The sequence below is a fragment of the Apis dorsata genome, unplaced genomic scaffold (assembly GCF_000469605.1).
Source record: "Apis dorsata unplaced genomic scaffold, Apis dorsata 1.3 scaffold_86, whole genome shotgun sequence".
In the NCBI taxonomy this organism is placed as follows: Eukaryota; Metazoa; Arthropoda; class Insecta; order Hymenoptera; family Apidae; genus Apis; species Apis dorsata.
Genome location: NW_006263384.1, coordinates 60,594 through 60,828, shown reverse-complemented (window position 1 = coordinate 60,828; position 235 = coordinate 60,594). Strand labels below are relative to the sequence as shown.

Below are 235 nucleotides of genomic sequence, written 5' to 3'. Positions count from 1 at the left end.
TTTTTTTTTTTTTTTTTTTTATGCACAATCTTTTCGCAAAATAAGTTTACAAAAGGTAAAATAACATATTTTATTCTTTTCGTCGTATTATTAGAGAAAATCTTTTTAAAAAAAATTCATTCACCATTTTCATTTTCAAACACCCCTAACACGCATCGATATACTTACTACAAGTTACGTGAGCCAACCTTAAAACTTGGAGGCATTCGCCATTCCATTTAAAATACTCTTGAGA

General features: G+C 27.7%; 1 protein-coding gene across 1 annotated transcript in view; it reads right to left on the bottom strand.

The window, feature by feature from the left end:
* Positions 1-235, bottom strand: part of LOC102676767 (optomotor-blind protein-like) — a 110,156-nt gene that overhangs the window by 65,104 nt on the left and 44,817 nt on the right.